The 24,711-nt window shown below is 43.7% G+C and overlaps 1 protein-coding gene and 1 non-coding gene across 2 annotated transcripts in view; one reads left to right on the forward strand and one right to left on the reverse strand.

The window, feature by feature from the left end:
* LOC126426707 (uncharacterized) overlaps nucleotides 1-22,561 on the reverse strand; it is a 165,650-nt gene extending 143,089 nt beyond the window's left edge. The window contains exon 1 of the mRNA XM_050088629.1: nucleotides 22,433-22,561. The gene's annotated coding sequence lies outside the window, so the exon portion shown is untranslated. The remainder of the gene's footprint in view (nucleotides 1-22,432) is intronic.
* Nucleotides 12,455-12,529, forward strand: Trnas-cga (transfer RNA serine (anticodon CGA)). Its single transcript has one exon. It is a non-coding gene; the product is annotated as a tRNA-Ser (tRNA).
* Nucleotides 22,562-24,711: the final 2,150 nt, after the last annotated feature.

Raw genomic sequence — 24,711 nt, forward strand, 5'->3', positions numbered from 1 at the left:
ACAGAAGAATCAGAAAGAGATATTTCCACAAGGAAAGCTTAAAAGGATTCCAAGGGGGCCCAGCAGTAAGAGAACAGGTTTGAATTGGTTTGAAGAATGAAAAAACAGACAAGGTGAAGCGATGAAAGGACATTGTAGGGAGAGAAAAAACCTTTCATCCATTATGCATGTGGAACACAGCGGCTGTGGGGAATAAAGGTTATCAGAAATGATAGAAACCAGTCGTCTTTTGCGATTGTAGCGTTTTTATTTATTTATTTATTTTCTATTCTTTTTTTTCTAGTGCCCGTTTCAAGTCGCCTAGCGACGCATCATCGAATGGTTTACAGTTCTTAGTAGCATTATGGTGGCACTGTGTAGTTTTTTACCTTCTGTAAAGTAGTTGGGGGCCGTTTAGTGGGGGCACGGTTTGTGAATTGCTGTGTAATGGTCAGATGTGGAAAACATAAACAACGTTGTACAAGGTGATTTTTGCACCTATGGTAATCCCATTACTATTGGTAATCACAAGTCAGATTCCACAATGCTAGACGAAACACTCAGAACTGTGTACCATTTATTGCTGATGAGTCACTAGGCAGCTTGCAACCGCTAACTGGAACACAAAAAGTGTACTGCGAGGCAGCTGTCGGTATGGCTAACTGTTTGTAAAGAAGTTTCAGAGTGTGCGCCACACGTTACCGTCATTACTACACGTTACTATGCAAGTTCACTTTCTTCCCATATGAAGAGTTGTTCCAGAATATAATACCAAGAACGCGGTGAATGAACTTCTCTCCATAACCTGATACTCCCCGTAACGCAAAAGTTGCAGTGCTTGAGATGGCCTGTGACATTTGACTTCCACTTCACGTTTCGATCAATGTAAATAGCTGAGAATTTAGAATATTCTGATCCATCCATTTATTGATTTACCCTCGTGCATCATTTCTAGTAGCTTGCTCAGGCTTTGTGCAGTGCTGAATTATGTGTATTCTGTTTCATGTAAATTCATTGGTAAATCATTAGCAGTGAACTAGCTTTTAATTTGTAGGAAAATGTTATTCACATTCGCAAAAGTGAAAGTTTCTGCGTTGGGTGTGGCCTATAATACTTCCGTCGTCTGCAAAGAGATATCCCTATCTTGTATGTATTGTTTATCTGTAGAACAAGAACAAGAGTGGACCCAATATCGACCCCTGTGGTACATTCGAATACGCTGTTTCGTTGTGCGCACTCCGTCAGTTCGTTATAAAAACTCTACTTCCTTTTAGTTACACAGACGAAAACCACTTATCAGCAAATACGTAATACTGCACCATAATATTTTAACTTCTCTGGGAGAAAATGACTGAACTGTTACGTGGGGTGCCATAAGGCTTTAAAAACAGTGACAGCTCGTAGGTGATTTAGTTGCGCTATGTTACTGATTAGCGCAGGTACACAATCACCCATAATATGTTGCTCCACTAGGTGCCGGTCTATCGGCAAGAACTTACATGCATGTCTGAAATAACAGACACTTTTAGTGATCCATCGCTGTACGAAATAAATAGAAATTAATTCGCTAGCTGCTAATTGCTTGATATGAGCTGTATTAGGTGCTAGCGAAGCGGCCACAGCTTCTCTCGCATAGACTGTATGATCTGCAAAAAAATTTTTTCCTTTAATCAAATTTTTATGTTGTTCACAAGTTGGATCAGCTTCTAAAATCTTCACGCTAAATAAAGCCAAAAAAGCACGGTCTTTTTCGAACGTACTGACCAAAAAACGATTGTGGTAGCTGGAATCCACGGTTTTTGTTAACCGTGCCTTTTGCGTTCTTGTCGTGATATTTTCGTCCTCTGACGCGTATTTCTTTTGTATCCAACTGAGAAGTGAGTTACGCCGGCCGGAGTGGCCGAGCGGTTCTAGGCGCTACAGTCTGGAACCGCGTGACCACTACGGTGGCAGGTTCGAATCCTGCCTCGGGCATGGATGTGTGTGATGTCCTTAGGTTAGTTAGGTTTAAGTGGTTCTAGGGGACTGACCTCAGAAGTTAAGTGCTATGGTGGTCATAGCCATTTGCCATTTGAACCATTTGAGAAGTGAATTACAGATTTTCAAAGATTTAGCTTCAAAAACTTTGTAATATAGTGAAATATTATCTTAAAGATTTGCGTCGCCTATTTCACTCCGTGAGGGGTTCAATTTCCAAAACAGGGAAACACTTGTAACCGAGAAGGCAAATACAAATTTTCATAGATTTAACTTTGAAAAGGCTTTCATCCACTGTTTTGATCCCTTGGGAGTGCGGTTTCGGACAACCCTTTGTTAAACAGTCCCTGCAGTACAAGATCCACGCCCTCTGCAGATTTCAAGTTTCTACCCTTAGTCGTTCGGTCAGTGAATCAGTCTGGCCCTATTTCGCCCCATTAGGCGTCGAATTTGTAAAAACAGTGGAACAAGTGCTTTTTCATTTCCAACCGAGATCCAAATAATAATTTTCATAGATTTAGCTTTAAATTGCTTTCACAGTAAAATATTTTCGTAAAACGTTTCGCCCGCTGTTTCCCCCTCCTTAGGCGCTGAATTTTCGAAAACAGTCATTGCGCATTTTTTTATGTGTAACAGAGAAGCCAAATACACTCCATAGGAGTTGAATTTCCAAAAAACAGTGAAGCACGGACTTTTTTATTTGTAAGCTAGAAGCCAATTTTCAAAATTTTCGTTGATTTAACTGTAAAAATTCTTAGATAAGGCAATATTTCATAAAACATTTCATCCTCTATCTCAGCTGCTTAGGGGACAGAATTTCCAAAAATGCTGACACATCTATTTTTTTATTTTGTAATCAAGAAGTCAGATATCAGTTTTAATAGATGTAGCTTTAAAACTACTTTAGCAGTTCTTTAATAACGATTTATTTTCGAAAAAAGATGCATCCGCTATTTCTTCCTATATGGGTTTAAATTAAAAAAAAAAGCTCGTATTTCTTTATCTTTGACTGAGAATCCAAATACTAATTTTGGAAAGTGTAGCTTCAAAATTGCCTTCATCGTGACGTATTTTCAAAAAGCATTTTATCCCCTGTTTCACTCCCTTAGGGGTGAAATTTAGAAACCTACAGCATTAGGTGAGCACCATCTGCAAACTTCTCCTTTCTATCATTAGCGGTTTTGGCTGGGCGATTATGAGTTAGTGAGCCAGGGCACTGCTTTTTGCATATTTACTACGCGACAGGACGTACGAAAATTTGTGTCGGATTGGGACTGGAACCTTGATAGCTTTAGTGGACTGCAGTATAGGGATATAGGCGGTGTGACATACGGAAGTTTGGATCTGTCTGAATCCTGCACGGGTGGCCGAAGAGGTTAAGCCGACCGCTCGCGGGAAATGCGAGTTCAAACATCGTCCGACACAAGTTTTCATCTAATCCTGGAAATACTAGAAGATATCAGATAGATTATGTAATGGTAAGACAGAGATTTAGGAACCAGGTATTAAATTGTAAGACATTTCTAGGGGCAAATGTGGACTCTGACCATAATCTATTGGTTACGAACTGTAGATTAAAACTGAAGAAACTGCAGAAAGGTGGGAATTTAAGGAGATGGGACCTGGACAAACTGATTAAACCAGAGGTTGTACAGAGTTTCAGAGAGAGCATAAGGGAACAATTGTCACAAATGGGGGAAAGAAATACAATAGAAGAAGAATGGGTAGCTCTGAGGGATGAAGTAGTGAAGGCAGCAGAGGATCAGGTAGGTAAAAAGATGAGGGCTAGTAGAAATCCTTGGGTAACAGTAGAAATATTGAATTTAATTGATGAAAGGAGAAAATATAAAAATGCAGTAAATGAAGCAGGCAAAAAGAAATACAAACGTCTCAAAAATGAGATCGACAGGAAGTGCAAAATGGCTAAGCAAGGATGGCTAGAGGACAAATGTAAGGATGTAGAGGCTTATCTCACTAGGGGTAAGATGGATACTACCTACAGGAAAATTAAAGAGACCTTTGGAGAAAAGAGAACCACTTGTATGAATATCAAGAGCTCAGATGGCAACCCAGTTCTAAGCAAAGTAGGTAAGGCAGAAAGGTGGAAGGAGTATATAGAGGGTTTATACAAGGGCGATGTACTTGAGGACAATATTATGGAAGAGAATGTAGATGAAGAATAAATGGGAGATATGATACTGCGTGAAGAGTTTGACAGAGCACTGAAAGACCTGACTCGAAACAAGGCCCATGGAGTAGACAACATTCCATTGGAACTACTGACGGCCTTGAGAGAGCCAGTCCTGACAAAACTCTACCATCTGGTGAGCAAGATGTATGAGACAGGCGAAATACCCTCAGACTTCAAGAAGAATATAATAATTGCAATCCCAAAGAAAGCAGGTGTTGACAGATGTGAAAATTACCGAACAATCAGTTTAATAAGCCACAGCTGCAAAATACTAACGCGAATTCTTTACAGACGAATGGAAAAACTGGTAGAAGCCGACCTCGGGGAAGATCAGTTTGGATTCCGTAGAAATATTGGAACACGTGAGGCAATACTGACCTTACGACTTATCTTAGAAGAAAGATTAAGGAAAGGCAAACCTACGTTTCTAGCATTTGTAGACTTAGAGAAAGCTTTTGACAATGTTGACTGGAATACCCTCTTTCAAATTCTAAAGGTGGCAGGGGTAAAATACAGGGAGCGAAAGGCTATTTACAAAAATGGCTCTGAGCACTATGGAACTTAACAGCTGTGGTCATCAGTCCCGTAGAACTTAGAACTACTGAAACCTAACTAACCTAAGGACATCACACACATCCATACCCGAGGCAGGATTCGAACCTACGACCGTAGCAGTCGCGCGGTTCCGGACTGGGCGCCTAGAACGGCTAGACCATGGAGAAGAAATAAAAACTTTGAGGTTCGCCGATGACATTGTAATTCTGTCAGAGACAGCGAAGGACCTGGAAGAGCAGTTGAACGGAATGGACAGTGTCTTGAAGGGAGGATATAAGATGAACATCAACAAAAGCAAAACGAGGATAATGGAATGTAGTCAAATTAAGTCGGGTGATGCTGAGGGAATTAGATTAGGAAATGAGATACTTAAAGTAGTAAAGGAGTTTTGCTATTAAGGGACTAAAATAACCGATGATGGTCGAAGTAGAGAGGATATAAAATGTAGACTGGCAATGGCAAGGAATGCGTTTCTGAAGATGAGAAATTTGTTAACATCGAGTATAGATTTAAGTGTCAGGAAGTCGTCTCTGAAAGTATTTGTATGGAGTGTAGCCATGTATGGAAGTGAAACATGGAGGATAACTAGTTTGGACAAGAAGAGAATAGAAGCTTCCGAAATGTGGTGCTACAGAAGAATGCTGAAGATCAGATGGGTACATCACATAACTAATGAGGAGGTATTGAATAGAATTGGGGAGAAGAGGAGCTTGTGGCACAACTTGACTAGAAGAGGGATAGGTTGGTAGGACATGTCGTGAGGCATCGAGGGATCACAAATGTAGCATTGGAGGGTAGCGTGGAGGGTAAAAATCGTAGAGGGAGACGAAGAGATGAATACACTAAGCAGATTAAGAGGGATGTAGGTTGCAGTAAGTACTGGGAGATGAAGAAGCTTGCACAGGATAGAGTAGCATGGAGAGCTGCATCAAACCAGTCTCAGGACTGAAAAAAAAAAAAAAAAAGTTTGGGTAGTAGATTTATACGTAATAGAGCTAATGTCAAGAAACGCGCAGTCAGCGAAATAATTTCGAACCGTCAAGAACTGCCTGTTTTACCGCACTGTGTGGGGAATTAATGAGTTGCACTGCGATTCCAAGAAGTGAAACAGCTCGGAAGTGCAAAACGTACTTTACATATGAGGCGCGGTGCGTGGTGCAGTGCAGTATTTCTTGCCAGCCAGTCGTCGACTGCAGACAGGTTGCACTTAACTCACTGCCTGCATAATAGATGCGGCAGCGGCGCCACAGGGTGTTCCACAAGCTGTTGACGGTCGGCGCAAAAGTTGACACTGACCTGCGAACGTGTGAGTGAAGCGTGGGCGGTGGCGGCCGCTTCTGTTCTGGCGCTGCGTGCGTCTTCTAGGCGGCGGGGAACCACTGTGCGCCTATTGTTCGCTACCGAGACACGGCAGGAGGCTGCAGAGCGCCAAGACCAGCCCTGCCGGTAAACGGAGAGAAGGGAAGCCGGCAGCAAGACGGGGGCGGGGGGGGGGGGGGGGGGAGGGGGGAGGAGTGGTGTCCCGTTTCACTTTTACTCTCTCGCCTGCCGCGGTCATGCATGTGTGAGGCTGGAGACTGGTACGAACCGGTAGCCTAATTTGCTAGCGCGTCTTTCCTGAGGGGAGGGAAACCAAAAAAAAAAAAAAAAGTCTCTGTAATAACGGCCGCGATTACAAATACATTTTCGAAAGTTAAATTTATGGGCGAACTATCGGAACCCTTTGACATAAAAACGGGAGTGCGACAGGGCGATGGGCTGTCACCGTTGCTGTTCAATTGTGCACTTCAGAAAGTAGTCAGGGAATGGAACACAAATATTAAGAGTGGCATAAGACTGGGTTGCAAAAAGAAGAACCTTAAAGTAAACTGCATTGCTTTTGCAGATGATATGGCCCTGTTTGCTGAAACAATGGAAGAAGCACGGGTGCAAATCCTTGAACTAAAGAAACAAGCAGCTAAAATTGGTCTTCACATCTCCTCTGAAAAAACTAAGATATTGACGAACATCAAGCACTCATGTAAATACCTCAAAGTTCAAGAACAGAAGATTGAAATAGTAAAAGAATTCAAATATCTCGGAGAATGGATTACTTGGAATGGTGGGGAAAGCAATGGAATCATGAAAAAATGAACTTGAATTGGCCTTCCAACTAACAAAAAATACATACAACAAAAAATCACTTTCATGGGGGTGCAAAATTACACATTACAAGACAGTGATTAAGCCAGAAGCACTGTATGCAGCAGAAACATTTAACATGAATTTCAAAAGCCAAATGGAGAAACTTGAGCTAAAGGAAAGAAAAATTTTAAGAAAAATCATTGGGTCAAAATTTCAAGACAATAAGACTATATACATCAAAAATGAAACTCTCTACAAGAAAATTGAAAAACTTTCAGATTCTATGCGAAAAACGAGGATAAATTTTTATGGTCATCTTCTCAGAATGAATTCCAACAGATTAACCAAACAAAACTTTGACTTCTTCCGTAACCGAAAAACGAAGCGCAACTGGTTTAAAGAAACTGAGAAAGACCTAGTGGAGTTAAATATTTCAGAAAATTCACTTATTGATCGAACTGCTAAATTAATTACTAAAGATGAAAACATAAGGATCCAAGACAAATCCACACAAAAGTCGAAATCCTTCATCTCAGAAGAAGAGAGGAGAAGAAGATCAGAAAGAATGAAGAAATACTGGGCCCTAAGAAAAGAACAACGCACAAAGAAATGATTGATCCAGCGTACCCCAAAGAGGGTGAAACGAAAGAGGAAGAAGCCGCGATCACGTTGAGCGGCGCAGTACAGGGTGTACCATAAGCACACGTCACTGCGGAAACTAGCGTAGCCAACAATAAATGCAGGACGGAGCGCATTCCCCTGTGACGTCAGCAATGTAGTGCTAACTCTCGGCCGACACAAGCGCATGCTTTCTCAAAGATTTCTGCAAACTACTTCTTACACGATCGTAAAACTTTTCGTCGTAGTCGTTCAGGAATGGATGCCGAACAGTTAACAACATACGTTGGTGGCGAGTGTATTGCTTGAAAAGAAAGAGAAATGGGAACGACAGCGGATGAAACCGTGGACAGCGAGAGGACAAGCTCGAAGTGTTCAGCTGAATTAGCTACACGATTTGCAGTGTGTGCACATAAACAACAACAAAAATTACTTGGGAATGGAATCAGCCGAGCGGTCAAGGGCGCTGCAGTCATGGACTGTGCGGCTGGTGCCGGCGGAGGTTCGAGTCCTCCCTCGGGCATGGGTGTGTGTGTTTGTCCTTAGGATAATTTAGACTAAGTAGTGTGTAAGCTTAGGGACTGATGACCTTAGCAGTTAAGTCCCATAAGATTTCACACACATTTGAACATTTTTGAACTTGAGAATGGGCAAACAAACGTTTCAGTTTGCTCTCATGAAAGTGGCCCCTCGCATTTGCACACACGATATTGATTTAAGAAATGCCATTTCTTAACTTGATTCATGGTAATCGGTGTTTTTGGAAAGCCTGCAAGTGTGTCATTCACGATTTAAATAATGAACCGCTGCACTAGGTATGTATTTTTTCGTGCTTAATATGACGCTTTTCGAGATTTATTCTCATTATCAAATGGAAATATTCACCTAGGTATTTTATGTGCTGTTTACATATGTTCAATGTTATTTATATTCCGTCTTGATTGCAAAAAATGTTTATTCAAATGACAGGTTTCGGTTTCTCTAGAACCATTTTCAAATCTGCAGTTTCGGTTACAGGAGTAACCTGTCCACACACAACCACCTTCACACGCTGCGTCACATATGTGACGCAATTGGACAGATTTCTTTTGTCCAATTTTCCGAAACGTTCAGATAATACACCTATGTAAATATTTGTACTCGATCATGAGAATAAATTATCGAAAAGCATCGTATAAAAATACTTAATTGGTAAGGAGTTTCATTATTTAAATCATGAATGCTACTTCGGCTAAAGATTGCCTCATGACTCAGATAAGATTTCAGCAACAAGCGGAGCTATTCCAGCTTTCAATATAGCACTCGAATCTCCATGTACTGTTCTACATATTATTCCACAAACATGTGAACCAATATATAAGTCCCCAGAGCCGGCCGCTGTGGTCGAGCGGCTGTAGGCGCTTCAGTCCGGAACCGCGCTGCTGCTACGGTCGCAGGTTCGCATCCTGCCTCGGGCATGGATGTGTGTGATGTCCTTAGGTTAGTTAGGTTTAAGTAGTTCTAAGTTCTAGGGGACTTATGACCTCAGAGCCATTTTTTAGAGGAAGCTGGTCACAATGGCGACTGGAATTGTTGTCGTCTTCACTCCGAAAACAGGTTAGAAGCTGTTCTCTATGCTACTCTTTTGCTTAGAGCCATTTGAACCATTTAAGCCCGCATCTCGTGGTCGTGCGGTAGCGTTCTCGCTTCCCACGCCCGGGTTCCCGGGTTCGATTCCCGGCGGGGTCAGGGATTTTCTCTGCCTCGTGATGGCTGGGTGTTGTGTGCTGTCCTTAGTTTGGTTTAAGTAGTTCTAAGTTCTAGGGGACTAATGACCTCAGCAGTTGAGTCCCATAGTGCTCAGAGCCATTTGAACCATTTGCTCTGAGGGCAGAATTTCAGTTTTTATGTGGAGCGTCTCACTTTAAGAAAGCTAACTTTTTTTTTTTCGTCACAGATCAGGTCCACTGTTGGTCGAATTTCAACCACAGGCGATACTATTTTTAAAAAATCCAGTGTAAGACGGTCACACGCCCTTGCGGCCCATCAAATTTTTTCGCTGTTTCTCTGATTCTCTGAAATAGTTGCTGGGAATGCTGGAGTTGTTCCAGGTGGCAGCTGTTATTCATGCGCCATCATTGACCACTCCAAGTGCTTCTTGTCTAATGACGTCGACGTCTGCCAGGTCTTCAGTATTACCCTGGCACTTCCTCGATAATTATTTTTTTTTTTTTTTTTTTTTTTTAGACAAGGTTCTTTTCCTTCAGGAATAGGGGAGAGAGAGAGAGAGAGAGAGAGAGAGAGAGAGAGAGAGAGAGAGAGAGTGAGAGAGAGAGAGAGATTCTGGTTGCTTCAGAGAAAGCTATTGACGGGTAGAGGGAGACTGATAGAAAAATTAGTTGAGAGGCGTTGAATGAGTAGAGCGAAGGCATAAAGAAAAGATCAATCAGCGTTCTTCTCTTGTCGACAAGGTCAAAATTAAGGAGCTCAAGCTCGTACTGAAGACCGGAACTGGCCGTTTAGTCTGTAATTATGTTTTACGATACGGCTAGCACAGTCATATGGTCCAGTGGGCAGCAGAGATTGGACTTCCAGTATTTGTCATATAATTACTGACCGAACGCAAAAATTTAAATGGTTGAAATGGCTCAAGCACTATGGGGCTTAACATCTTAGGTCATCAGTCCCCTAGTACTTAGAACTACTTAAACCTAACTAACCTAAGGACATCACATACATCCATGCCCTGCGACCGTAGCAGCCGCGTGGTTCCGGACTGAAATGCCTAGAACCGCTCGGCCACAGCGGCCGGCTAATGTGGACATTGGTAATGATAATCCTGTTGTTGTTTTGAAAGATATATATAAATAAACATTGAAGGTAATTCGAAAGAATTTTGAGAATTATAATTGTGGTTTGATGATTTTGGAATGCAAATCATTTCGCATCTCACGTGGCTTTATGTGATATAGCGGCATTCACATTATATTGTCATAAGTTAACCTTCCGCCGTTAACACAAAATTTATTTTTTTGCACACTGTATCAAGGACTCGCTTCAAACGATCGAATAGTTAAAGAGAAATCAAAGAACTGTTTCAAGAATACTCGTAGCTACAATGCATTGTTTGCTATGGGTCTGCTCTGAGGGCAGTCTGGAACCGCAAGACCGCTACGGTCGCAGGTTCGAATCCTGCCTCGGGCATGGATGTTTATGATGTCCTTAGGTTAGTTAGGTTTAACTGGTTCTAAGTTCTAGGGGACTAATGACCTCAGCAGTTGAGTCCCATAGTGCTCAGAGCCATTTGAACCATTTGCTCTGAGGGCAGAATTTCAGTTTTTATGTGGAGCGTCTCACTTTAAGAAAGCTAACTTTTTTTTTTTCGTCACAGATCAGGTCCACTGTTGGTCGAATTTCAACCACAGGCGATACTATTTTTAAAAATATCTGAGCAGATGCGGAACATCTCCAACAATATGTCATCCATTACTGAAATGACTGTGGCCGTGCAGTTCTAAGCGCTTCAGTTTGGAACCGCGTGACCACTACGGTCGCAGGTTCGAATCCTGCCTCGGGCATGGATGTGTGTGATGTCCTTAGGTTAGTTAGGTTTAAGTAGTTCCAAGTTCTAGGGGACTGATGACCTCAGAAGTTAAGTCCTATAGTGCTCAGAGCCATTTGAACTATTTGAACCTGAAATGACTTTTCCTTAAGATGTAGGGCAAATTGTCAAGACTCCATTGATCGAGTTTCCGTCTCCGTAGGTAAGTGGTCAGCGCGGTTGACTGCCGGACGGAGGACCTGGGTTCGATTCCCGGTACTCAGAGTGGTTTTTGTCTGTTGGGACTGCTGGTATGGAGTGCACTCAACCTCGTGAGGTTAATTGAGGAGCTACCTGGCATAGCAGTAGCGGCTCGAAGGTCAAAAAACTCGTTGACGTTTGGGAGAAAGATGTGACTGTGCCACGCCCCTCCATACAGCATCCAGTGACACCATTCGCGTAGGATGAGACGGTTGTCGGTCGGTACCGATGGACTAGCCAGGATGTGTGAGCGTAGTTTACGAGTACGTGTAGTCGTCCCGTATTTGGTATGTTCTAGCGGAGGGGTCACTGGTACAGGAAAACCGGAGAAAACCGGAGACGTTGGCAGCGAGTTGCGATTCACACAGTCCTAGCCAGTTCGCACTGTGTGGCAGAGTGAAGGGAGGGAACGGCCTTAGCGCCGGATGCCCGGGCCGGGAGAAAGCAGAAGGCAGCCGCCTGTTTCCTGCCTCCTGTTTCCTGCGTGCGACACCTGGCGAAGCTCCACCCGACTACCCGCTGTCTCACGCGCCTGGCTACACGAATCGTGGCGCCAACAAAGGCTTGCAAATTCTTCAACACAGCCTCACTCTCTACTGTAGCTGCCTCGCCCATATTGCTTCACCTTACAGTAAGAAGTACGCTACAATGAGATTTTCAGTCCGCAGCGGAGTGTGCGCTGATATGAAACTTTCTGGGAGATTAAAACTGTGTGCCGGACCGAGACTCGAACTCGAGAACTTTGCCTTTTGCGGCCAAGTGCTCTACCATCTGAGCTACCGAAGCACGACTCACGCCCGGTCCTCACAGCTGTACTTCTGCCAGTACCTCGTCTCCTACCTTCCAAACTTCACAGAAGCTCTCCTGCGAACCTTGCAGAACTAGTAGCATTCCTGGCAGAAAGCTTTGAGGACGGGTCATGCGTCGTGTTTGGGTAGCTCAGTTGGTAGAGCACTTGCTCGCGAAAGGCAAAGGTCCGAGTTCGAGTCTCGGTCGGGCACACAGTTTTAATCTACCAGGAAGTTTCATATCAGCGCACACTCCGCTGCAGAGTGAAAATCTCATTCTGGAAACATCCCGCAGGCTGTGGCTAAGCCATGTCTCCGCATTATCCTTTCTTTCAGGAGTGCTAGTTCTGCTAGGTTCGCAGGAGAGCTTCTGTAAAGTTTGGAAGGTAGGAGACGAGGCATTGGCAGAAGTAAAGCTGTGAGGACGGGGTGTGTGGGTCGTGCTTGGGTAGCTCAGTTGGTAGAGCATTTGCCCGCGAAAGGCAAAGGTCCCGAGTTCGAGTCTCGGTCCGGCACACAGTTTTAAACTGCCAGGAAGTTTCATATCAGCGCCCACTCCGCTGCAGAGTGAAAATCTCATTCTGGAAACATCCCCCAGGCTGTGGCCAAGCCATGTCTCCACAGTATCCTTTCTTTCAGGAGTGATAGTTCTGCAAGGTTCGCAGGAGAGCTTCTGTAAAGTTTGGAAGGTAGGAGACGAGGTACTGGCAGAAGTAAAGCTGTGAGGACGGGGCGTCAGTCGTGCTTGGGTAGTTCAGTTGGTAGAGCATTTGCCCGCGAAAGGCAAAGGTCCCGAGTTCGAGTCTCGGTCCTGCACACAGTTTTAATCTGTCAGGAAGTTTCAAGAAGTACGCTCTACAAAAAATCGCACGGCAGCAGTGGCCGCTTAATTGAGACAACTGCCCGGTCTGTAGCGCCGTAGAAGACTGCAAGAGCCGACAAGTGCAAGAATTATTGCACAATCAGCTTAACAGCTCATGCATCCAAGTTGATGACAAGAGTAATAATCAGAGGAATGGAAAAGAAAATTGAGGCTGTGTGAGATAATGATCAGTTTGCCTTTAATTATGGTAATGGAGCCAGAGAGGCAACTCCGACGTTGCGGTCGGTGATGGATGCATGACTAAAGAAAAATCAAGACACATTCACAGGATTTGTAGACCTGGGAAGAGCGTTAGATAATGTAAAATGATGCAAGGTGTTCGAAACTCTTAGAAAAATAGGGTTAAGGTATTGGAAAATGCCGGCCGGAGTGGCGTAGCGGTTCTAGGTGCTTGTGTCTGGAACCGCGCGACCGCTACGGTCGCAGGTTCGAATCCTGCCTAGGGAATGGACGTGTGTGATGTCCTTAGGTTAGATTGGTTTAAGTAGTTCTAATTTCTAGGGGGTTGTTGGCCTCAGAAGTTAAGTCCCATAGTGCTCACAGCCATTTTTTATTAGAAAATACGGGTAATAAACCATATCTACAAGAACCAAGAGGGAATAATAAGAGTGGACGACCAGGGCCGCAGTGCTCGGATTATAAAGGCTGTAAAAGAGGGATGTAGTCCTTCGTCCCTACTGTTCAATCTGACATCCAAGAAGCAATTATGAAAATAAAAGAAATGTGCAGGAGTGGGATTAAAATACAAGGTGAAAGGATATCAATGATACGATTCGCTGATGGCATTGCTATCGTGAGTGAAAGTGAAGAAGTAGTACAGGATCTGATGAATGGAATGAACAATCTGATGAGTACAGAATGTGAATCGAAGAAAGACAAAAGTAATAAGAAGTTGCAGAAATGAGAACAGCGAGAAACTTAACATCATGATTGATGGTTACAAAGTAGATGAAGTTAGCAAATTCTGATACCTAGGCAGCAAAATAACCAATGACAGACGGAGCAAGGAGGACATAAAAAGCGCAATAGCAGAGGCAAAAAGGGCATTCTGGCCAGGAGAAGTCAACTAGTGAACGTGAACCAGGACGTTTATTTCAGCATTCTCGGTGACGTTTCTTCTGCCAGCTGTGTTCGGGGCGCCGGCCGAAGTGGCCGTGCGGTTAAAGGCGCTGCAGTCTGGAACCGCAGGTTCGAATCCTGCCTCGGGCATGGATGTTTGTGATGTCCTTAGGTTAGTTAGGTTTAACTAGTTCTAAGTTCTAGGGGACTAATGACCTCAGCAGTTGAGTCCCATAGTGCTCAGAGCCATTTGAACCATTTTTTTTTTTTGTGTTCGTGGCTGCACGCGTGTTTATTTATTTCTTGATTATTTAGCCTGACCAGATTAGAGCCTTAAAGCATTCTCTTACATTTGACCAGGAAATACGTGCCAAAGAATACCACATAACGATTACGATAATAATTTACATTAACAGTAATATAAACAAACACCGTCCGAACAGGCCTTCAAGAACCATGGGGACCGACCGGCCGCCGTGTCATCATTAGATGCGGATACGATGGGCAAGTGGTCAGCACATCGCTCTCCCAGCCATGGTCGGTTTCCGAGACCGGAGCCGCTACTTCTCAGTCAAGTAGCTCCTCAGTTTGCCTCACAAGGGCCGAGTGCACCCAGCTTGCCAACAGCACTCGCCAGACATGGACAGTCTCCCGTCCGAGTACCACCCTAGTTCGACAGCGCTTAACTTCGGTGTTACCACTGCGGCAAGGCCGTTGGCTACGTTAACGATAGTAGTAGCAATAATAGTAATAATAATAGTAATAATAATAATAACCAGACATCCAGACATAACGTCAGACAGGAAGGAGAAATACCAATAATAATAATAATATCGTTTCCTTTCTCAGACGTTATGTCTGGTCAAAAATGGAAAGTGACGCGGACCTTAATCAAGCGTGACTTCCTTTTAACTGTACGGTATATGTTACATTGCATTTAGGAACTTTCGGGTAATTGAACATGTATCAATAATTACGGATTTCTGTAGTTGTATTTATAAGTTTGGATGTAGCTGTATTGCGTTGATGTACTGGTGGATACTGTGTGGTATGACTCCTGTAGTTGATAGTATAATTGGTATAATGTCAACTTTATCCTGATGCCACATGTCCTTGACTTCCTCAGCCAGTTGGATGTATTTTTCAATTTTTTCTCCTGTTTTCTTCTGTATATTTGTTGTATTGGGTATGGATATTTCGATTGGTTGTGTTAATTTCTTCTTTTTATTGGTGAGCATGATGTCAGGTTTGTTATGTGGTGTTGTTTTACCTGTTATAATGGTTCTGTTCCACTATAATTTGAATTCATCGTTCTCCAGTACATTTTGTGGTGCATACCTGTACGTGGGAACGTGTTGCTTTATTAGTTTATGTTGTAGGGCAAGTTGTTGATGTATTATTTTTGCTACATTGTCGTGTCTTCTTGGGTATTCTGTATTTGCTAGTATTGTACATCCGCTTGTTATGTGATCTACTGTTTCTGTTTGTTGTTTGCAAAGTCTGCATTTATCTGTTCTGGTATTGGGATCTTTAATAATATGCTTGCTGTAATATCTGGTATTTATTGTTTGATCCTTTATTGCAATCATGAATCCTTCCGTCTCACTGTATATATTGCTTTTTCTTAGCCATTTGTTGGATGCGTCTTGATCGATGTGTGGCTGTGTTAGATGATACGGGTGCTTGCCGTGTTGTATTTTCTTTTTCCAATTTACTTTCTTCGTATCTGTTGATGTTATGTGATCTAAAGGGTTGTAGAACTGGTTATGAAATTGCAGTGGTGTAGCCGATGTATTTATATGAGTGATTGCTTTGTGTATTTTGCTAGTTTCTGCTCGTTCTAGAAAGAATTTTCTTAAATTGTCTACCTGTCCATAGTGTAGGTTTTTTATGTCGATAAATCCCCTTCCTCCTTCCTTTCTGCTTAATGTGAATCTTTCTGTTGCTGAATGTATGTGATGTATTCTCTATTTGTGGCATTGTGATCGTGTAAGTGTGTTGAGTGCTTCTAGTTCCGTGTTACTCCATTTCACTACTCCAAATGAGTAGGTCAATATTGGTACAGCATAAGTATTTATGGCTTTTGTCTTGTTTCTTGCTGTCAGTTCTGTTTTCAGTATTTTTGTTAGTCTTTGTCTATATTTTTCTTTTAGTTCTTCTTTAATATTTGTTTTATCTATTCCTATTTTTTGTCTGTATCCTAGATATTTATAGGCATCTGTTTTTTCCATCGCTTCTATGCAGTGGCTGTGGTTATCCAATATGTAATCTTCTTGTTTAGTGTGTTTTCCCTTGATTATGCTATTTTTATTACATTTGTCTGTTCCAAAAGCCATATTTATTATTATTATTATTATTATTATCATTATTACTATAGACAGCTTTAAGAATCATAGCAAAATGGTTCAAATGGGTCTGAGCACTATGGGACTTAACAGCTCTGGTCATCAGTCCCCTAGAACTTAGAACTACTTAAACCTAACTAACCTAAAGACATCACACACATCCATGCCCGAGGCAGGACTCGAACCTGCGACCGTAGCAGTCGCGCGGTTCCGGACTGCGCGCCTAGAACCGCTAGACCACCGCGACCGGCAGAATCACAGCATATTTCAGGCTGTGTTTGGGATCGTGAAAGAGGAGCAGCTGGAATGTGACACTGGTAGTTAATAAAAAATAGAATATCAGTTAAGAACTCTGTTGACGAGAGGGAGGGAAAACTGGCGGATGTGGGAGGACTGAAGAGAGCGAACTGCAGACAGTTATAGTGACAGAAAGTGGTCCATAAGCTGTTTTTTAAACTTTGAAAGGATTCCCATTTCTGATGTTTTGAGGAAGATTGTTCCAAAGGTTCCTGTTACTGAAAGTGATTTAGAGAACATGGCAGTGTTACGTGGTGGCACAGAGAGTATTTCAGTTGGCTCAAAACGAGTATTTCTGCTGTGCTGTTCACACAGAAGTGTCAGGATTGAAGATAAATATGAGGGACTGCGATGACTCAGAAGATAAGCCTCGCGGGGTAGCTGCGTGGTCCAGGGCGTGTTGTCACGGTCCGGACAGCTCCCCCCGTCGGAAGTTCGAGTCCTCCCTCGGGCGTGGGTGCATGTGTGTTGTTCTTAGTGTAAGTTAATTAGTGCGTAACCTTAGGGACCGATGACCTCAGCAGTTTGGTCCCTTAAGACCTTACTACAAATTTTCAACTTTCCAGAAGATGATACAGCGAACACAGGGCATGACAGACTGTACATTCATCGACACGCAGCAGTGATAACTGTTTGAAGTAGGAGTCAAATTGTCGACATAGCGTTCGTCACAAACGTATCGCACACAAGCATTCATCACCAGTTGGGAACTGGTCTCAGCTCTCGTAGAAACGTCCTTTGAGAATAGGATCACCATAGTCAAGAACGGGGAATTTTTATGACCATGAGAGTCTCTTAAAGCTCGAAAGGAAATTTTTTATATTTTGGTAGTGAGTGAAGTGACGATAACTCCTTATCACAGACTGCAGTTGTGTGTTCAGTCCAGTCTGATGGTCCAGAATTATCTCCAACAAGCTCTTTGCAGAAGAACAAAAGGATGAAGTGTGGAAGAGATTCTTTGAACTGAGGGGGAAAAAAAAAAAAAAAAAAGAAATAATTTGCGAGTGACTAGAATTGCTTGCATTTTAGATGGGTTCAGTTCCAAACCTATTTTTTCTGCACCCGCTCCGATATAGCAAATAATTCAGCATTTTCGTAGTGGACAGATCTATGTAGTTTTTTTGGGCATGCAGTCAGATGTAACTGAACGTCTTAAGCGTATGGATGATATCTGCTATGGGAAAGAATGGTCGACACTCATTAAAATACAGCGAGAAAAGTAATGGGCCCAATACTGATCCATGTGGGACTCCTTATAATACACCCCTTTCATTGTGACCCTTTTTGTTTCCATCACTACCAGTTATTCGCGGTGTGTAAATGAGTGCAACCTGTGTACAGTACTTGAGAGAAAAATTCAGACGAATATCAAAAGGGGCAGTGTGGGAAGCTTACCTGAAAATCAAAAAGGACGTAACAGTTCAAATGGCTCTCAGCACTATGGAACTTCTGCGGTCATCAGTCCCCTAGAACTTAGAACTATTTAAAGCTAACTAACCTAAAGACATCACACAAATCCATGCACGAGGCAGGATACGAACCTGCGGCCGTAGCGGTCCCGCGGTTCCAGACTGAAGCGCCTAGAACCGCTCGGCCACAGCGGCCGGCGACGTAATAGTCACATTTTCCTTCTCCATAGCATGTCCCTGTTCCGACACATGCAGCCTATGACATCTCGGCTTGCCCGTTAAATCGTCATATGTAATAAATGTCTGGCGCAATTCTGAACAGAGGGTGGAATGTAGCCTTCAACATCCTCACAGTCAGTCTGGTACCTCTCCACGAGCTGGCCATCAGCGAATTGGGATTCATCTGAGTACGGCATACTTGGAACAATATGGGAGATCCGTTCTTTGTGAATTGAGGCCATTACCAAGCCAATAAACATCGCATTACAGCCTACTACGGACCATGTTTACGTTTATTATTTCTTTTCAGTTCCAAAAGCATGTTTTGCGTAAATCGTTCATTTCCGACGTAAAAAATCTATAGCTCTGCGTATAGGCTACATGCTCTTCAATAAATTAGTAACAACCTGATACAAAAGCTTTGCTAGGAATATGTTTTTGTGCATCATTACAGAGTGGCCAGCAAGTTACTAGCAATTTCTCTGCCAGAGAATTTTAACGGCGCGGTGCTGTGCAAGAAGTGCAACAGTTCCTGGCCTGTTGAAAGTGTCCCTACAGATGCAACCGCGACGATTTATGGCCAGAAAAAGAAATTAGTCCTGAACGTGGCTCAATACTGGGCTGAAAGACTATGATTTGCTGCTGGACACGAAAAAGTAAAGTAATGGAGTGGAAGGAAATTTGCCCCTGATAACTTCATGCAATAACGACTGAGGTTTTATGTTCGAAACTCAAGTTTTGCAAAGCAGGTACATCTCACATGTGAGTTAGGTTGGAGAGCATGTACACATACCAGTAATCCACATGTCATTAACTGTTTACGCGATGTTAAAAATGTTTTCCCTAGGCGAGTGAGTGTACGAACTCTACAGTTTGCTCTCCCCTTAACTGTGAGAGCAGACTAGGCGTCCACGCAGATCTGTGGACGTTTGCAGTACGCTACAGAAATTGACGTTCTATTTTTCTTTTCCAAAACCATGTTGTGGGGAACCGATTCATACCACAAGTGACATACAGTCGCACTGAAAGTATACATCGTAGTGCTCTACAAGCTAGTATCGAATTACAGGGTGTTACCAAAGTCGAAGTTAATGAGCCAGAGCAGTCGATGAATAGTACAGGGTGATCCACAGATGGTTATCTGCATATGTCTCAAAGAGGAATGCGGGTCCAAATAAGGGTTTTTGTTAGCGCACTGGATCCATCAGCTCTTGACGTTCCATTTTCCTGTTCGGAATCACAAATGCCATAACTGTTCATATCACATGTGAAATCTAACAGCACTGTATTACGCAGTATGATATTCCACGAATTAGTATCAAGTGACACGCTGATGGAAAAGTCTCCGCTAGGCACCCATGTGAAACCATAAAGAGCATAACGTGACCCACAGATGTATACCGAATTACCTGTGTACATTGCATGTCCAAGAATACCTATCTCCGTCTTTTGGTTCCTACAGTAAATAATATTGTGATTTCCATTCCAGAATCTTGTATCGCCAAACTGGTTCATGTTACAAATACAATCACGGCGCATGTACACAACATGCTACGGTGCTCCGCAAGGCAATATCAGTGTGAGTTATGTTTCAAAAGTCCTAGCCAGGGGTGACAGAAAAATCTGCCTCCGTTTCTACATCTACATTTATACTCCGCAAGCCACCCTAAGGTGTGTGGCGGAAGGCACTTTACGTGCCACTGTCATTACCTCCCTTTCCTGTTCCAGTCGCGTACAGTTCGCGGGAAGAACGACTGCCGGAAAGCCTCCGCGCGCGCTCTAATCTCTCTAATTTTACATTCGTGATCTCCACTGGAGGTATAAGTAGGGGGAAGTAATATATTCGACACCTCATCCAGAAACGCACCCTCTCGAAACCTGGCGAGCAAGCTACACCGCGATGCAGAGCGCCTCTCTTGCAGAGTCTGCCACTTGAGTTTATTAAACATCTCCGTAACGCTATCACGGTTACCAAATAACCCTGTGACGAAACGCGCCGCTCTTCTTTGGATCTTCTCTATCTTCTCCGTCAACCCGACCTGGTACGGATCCCACACCGATGAGCAATACTCAAGTATAGGTCGAACAAGTGTTTTGTAAGCCACCTCCTTTGTTGATGGACTACATTTTCTAAGGACTCTCCCAATGAATCTCAACCTGGTACCCGCCTTACCAACAATTATTTTTATGTGATCATTCCTCTTCAAATCGTTCCGCACGCATACTCCCAGATATTTTACAGAAGTAACTGCTACCAGTGTTTGTTCCGCTATCATATAATCATACAATAAAGGAGCCTTCTTTCTATGTATTCGCAATACATTACATTTCTCTGTTAAGGGTCAGTTCCCACTCCCTGCACCAAGTGCCTATCCGCTGCAGATCTTCCTGCATTTCGCTGCAATTTTCTAATGCTGCAACTTCACTGTATACAACAACATCATCCGCGAAAAGCCGCATGGAACTTCCGACACTATCTACTAGGTCATTTATATATATTGTGAAAAGCAATGGTCCCATAACACTCCCCTGTGGCACGCCAGAGGTTACTTTAACGTCTGTAGACGTCTCTCCATTGATAACAACATGCTGTGTTCTGTTTGCTAAAAACTCTTCAATCCAGCCACACAGCTGGTCTGATATTCCGTAGGCTCTTTGTTTATCAGGGGGCAGTGCGGAACTGTATCGAACGCCTTCCGGAAGTCAAGGAAAATAGCATCTACCTGGGAGCCTGTATCTAATATTTTCTGGATCTCATGAACAAATAAAGCGAGTTGGGTCTCACTCGATCGCTGTTTCCGGAATCCATGTTGATTTCTACAGAGTAGATTCTGGGTTTCCAGAAATGACATGATACGCGAGCAAAAAACATGTTGAAAAATTCTACAACAAATTTACCTGAGCAGAGTACAGGTCTGGGGATGTGTGGTTGCTCCAGAAGATAACATTACACTTTTCGTTCCAAAATAATGTGTCACGAAACAGTTTCATCTCATACGCGAAATACATTCGCAGATTATACGTGCAAACGGTACTCTACAAGTTAGTGTCAGTTAGTAGGGTGTTACAAAATTCTCGGCTGGGCTCCTATGTGAGTGCAGGAAAACGACAGGGTAACCCGCAAGTTGGTGCTTGCTTACCTGTCAGAACAGATTACGACTCTAAGCAAGTCTGTGGTCGATTACTGGATGCAGTAGTAGTTGATCGCAGTCCTCTCCGAAATCACGTACGTGAAAATCGTTTCACACGTAAAATACTGCAGCAATATGCCTATCTGTGTGCAGTGTGCTGTTCTGCAAGTTATTATCAGTGTACACTGTGTTACGAAAGTTGTGGCTTGGTATCCAAATGAACAACTGAAAGGTACAGGGCGCCCCAGAAGTTGAACACAGTACAGGGCCTAGAACGTGTATATCCGTCAGTTGGTTGCTACACGAGTTAACATTCCAGTTTCCACTGCGAAGTCACGTATCACTGAATTGTTTCATCTGGAAAGCGAAATACAATTGCAGTGTAAATAGGCTGCACTGTGCCCCACAAGTTATACTACTGTATAGGGTGTGGCAGAAGTCTTGACAGAGAGCCTTTGCGAGCTTAGTAACAGTACAGGATGCCCCATAAATTTCTTCCTTCTTACCATTGCAGACTGTAGAATGTTTGCGACTATCAGTTGCTTGCTGCGCAAGTTCTCATTCCACTTTTCTGTCGAAAAATGGTGACTCGCGATGCTGTCACAAGTGAAATACAGTTGACGTCTAAATATGCAGCACGGTGCCCCACAAGTTACTACCATTACGAGGGTGTCACAAAAGTCTTGACGTAGCGCCAATGCAAGTGCAATTACCGTACAGGGTGCCTAGCAAGTTAGTATTATTTTATAGGGCGTCACAAAAGTCTTGACACAGCACCAATACTAGTGTACTTATGGCACAGGGAGCCCCACAAGTTAGCGCCATTGTATAGGGCGTTACAAAAGTCTTGACAAAGCACCAATGCGCGTGCAGTTACCACACAGGGTGCCCCACAAGTTAGCGCCATTGTATAGGGCGTCACAAAAGTCTTGACACCGCACCAATTCGAATGCACTTACCGAACAGGGTGCCCCACAAGTCAGCACTATTGTATAGGGTGTTAGAAAAGTTTAGGCTGAGATCCTATGCTAGCAAAGTAACGGTACAGGGCGCCCCGCAAGTCGGCGCCCGCTTACCTGTCGGAGAGGCGGGGTGGTCCAGACGGCCTGGCTGGGGCTGGCTGCTACTGGGACGTGTGCCCGGGGCGCGCCTTGTCGGCAGACTGAGCTCGGCCGCGCGGTCCCGTGCTGCCTCTCTCGCAGTACACACCGCTCCTCGACTTTCTCCGTACACAGCCTCCGTCCACAATCTCCCGCCTCCCACCGCCGAGTCTCGTCTGTAGGCGCCCACTGCCAGACACAGCCGACTCACCGCCGTCCTGGAATCTCGGGCGCCTTCCGGCACGCGCCGTTTGTGTAGAGCGCAGCTGTCGCATCCGCGATGGAACCCACCGACTGTGGTGGCATAAGTGACGTGGATCCACAGAGAACACTTCTCGGTTTTTGACTGTCCCATCAACGTCGAGAAAACCGCCTCAGTGACGAATGGAGTAGAAAATATGTTTACAGATGTACTACCCCAAGAGAGAAAGGAAGATCGGGGTTTGACGTTCCTTCTACGATGAAATAATAGGCATAGAGAGGAAAAGAGAGAAAGAGGGGGGGGGGGAAGAGAAGACAGCCCTTCATCCCCCCATCTCCACACAACCCACACAGACGGGTAGATAGAAAGAAAAAAGAGTGGGGAAAGGGGGGCAAAAACAGACAGACCAGGTGAACCCAAATTCGGGCTAAGGGGCACCGTAGTGGGATTTCTGGCATACTAACAGTACAGAAATGTCGTTTGTAAAATTTCGTCCCGTTCATATTTTTGGTAGAAAAATAGACGTCAGACCAATGCAATGAGTGAGCAACAAGTATCTTAATTCGACGCTCTGTACGTGTTCAAAATGGTTGAAATGGCTCTGACCACTATCGGACTTAACTTTTGAGGTCATCAGTCCCCTAGAACTTAGAACTGCTTAAACCTAACTAACCTTAGGACATCACACACATCCATGCCCGAGGCAGGATTCGAACCTATGACCGTAGCGGTCGCGCGGTTCCAGACTGTAGCGCCTAGAACCGCTCGGCCACCTCGGCCGGCTCTGTACGTGTGTTGCGCAAGTATTGCAGTATGTTAGTAGTCGAGTTCGATTCTGGGTCACGGCGTAATTTTTTTTTATCTCCAACTTGATCTACCCGATAATGCTGTAGTACACATTGTTCCTTACTATATATCGTACAACTGCAGTTTTTTTAATGTTGAACATAATTATTATTTGTCAGGCACATAAGAAATATTACCTCTCATAGGACTGGAGTGACTACGAAGCTCATGAGCGTGGAGTTGTTAAACACAGGGTTTCTACTACGTTCAGTGACACGGGTCAGCTCCGATACTTTTAATACGCTTTCAGCGCAAGCATGTCAGTGGACTGGAAAGAATGTAAGGCTGTTAGTGCACGGTAGGGTACAGTAAACACTTATTAGAAAAATACATCTTTAAAAGTGGAACGATAAATAACAAAATAAAAATTTCTACGTGCGCATTTCGGGCCCGTGCTGCAGATGTTTGGTGAAAAAAAAATGTTCAAATTTGTGTGAATTTCTAAGGGAACAACTGCTTAGGTCATCAAATGGTTCAAATGGCTGTGAGCACTATGGGACTTAACATCGGAGGCCATCACTCCCCTAGATTTAGAACTACTTAAACCTAACTAACATAAGGACATCACACACATCGATGCCCGAGGCAGGATTCGAACCTGCGACCGTAGCAGCAGCGCGGCTCCGGACTGAAGCGCCTAGAACCGCTCGGCCACAACGGCCGGCTGCTTAGGTAATCGGTCCCTAGACTTACGCACTACTTAAATTGACTTAAAGTAACTTATGCTAAGAACAACACGCACACACATGCACGAGCGAGGACTCGAACCTCCGGCGGTAGGGACCGCGTAATTCGTGACATGGAGCCTGTAACCGCGCGGCTTTTTCACGGAAGCATCTGCAAAAAATCATAACAAGTGCTTCGTTGCTTCGTATTACTGCGTAATTTAATTGTCAATGCCTTTACGACAGTGATTAGACACAGCAGTATAATTGTTACAGAAGTTAGAGTCGGTCGACAACACGTGATAATTCGTGGTCGCGACACAAACTCGTCTGCCGCCGTCACGTTACGGTCTGCGTCTGTATTGTTTACTTTTTCGGTGTGGCCTTCCAAGGATCATCCGCTCGCCGCTTGTAATTTTTCCTCCTATCTATGTAATTATGTAGTTCTCAATTCGTTCGAGCAATCAATCATTCATGATATGAAACACATTCATAACTCAGTCACTCAAAATGATTCAGAAATTTTACTTGTTAGAATGAAA

Source organism: Schistocerca serialis, chromosome 11, assembly GCF_023864345.2.
Source record: "Schistocerca serialis cubense isolate TAMUIC-IGC-003099 chromosome 11, iqSchSeri2.2, whole genome shotgun sequence".
Taxonomy (NCBI): Eukaryota; Metazoa; Arthropoda; class Insecta; order Orthoptera; family Acrididae; genus Schistocerca; species Schistocerca serialis.